This window comes from Phalaenopsis equestris, unplaced genomic scaffold (genome assembly GCF_001263595.1).
Source record: "Phalaenopsis equestris unplaced genomic scaffold, ASM126359v1 Scaffold000134, whole genome shotgun sequence".
Classification (NCBI taxonomy): domain Eukaryota; kingdom Viridiplantae; phylum Streptophyta; class Magnoliopsida; order Asparagales; family Orchidaceae; genus Phalaenopsis; species Phalaenopsis equestris.
Window position 1 is genome coordinate 3,454,330 of NW_018164576.1, and position 486 is coordinate 3,454,815.

Genomic DNA, 486 nt, shown 5'->3' on the forward strand with positions numbered 1-486 from the left:
ATGACACATCAACTTAATTCCTCTATAATTTGCACACTCTTTTGCATCCCCATAAAAATGGGGACCAAAAACCAAAATACTCTTCCTCCACTTCTCAGGCATCTTTTTATTTTTTAAAATAATATTAAAGAGTTTAGTAAGCCAAGAAACACCCAAATCTCCCAAATATTTTCACACTTCAATTGGGATATCATTAGGTCCTACGGACTTTCCACCCTTGGTTTTCTTTAAAGCCTCCTCAACTTATGTACTAATGCGATTGTAAAAATGAAAAGTTTTATTATTATCACGATATTAAGATTAGTAAGGTCGATCGTATTTTTAGAAACTTCATTAAAAAGTTAATCAAAGTAACTCACCCACCTATGTTGAATATCTTTTTCTAAGAAAAGTACTTTTTGATTTTCATCTTTAATACACTTTACTTGAGTTGAATCTTTACTTTTCTTTTCTCTTTGTTTGGCTAGTTTATACATATATTTTTCA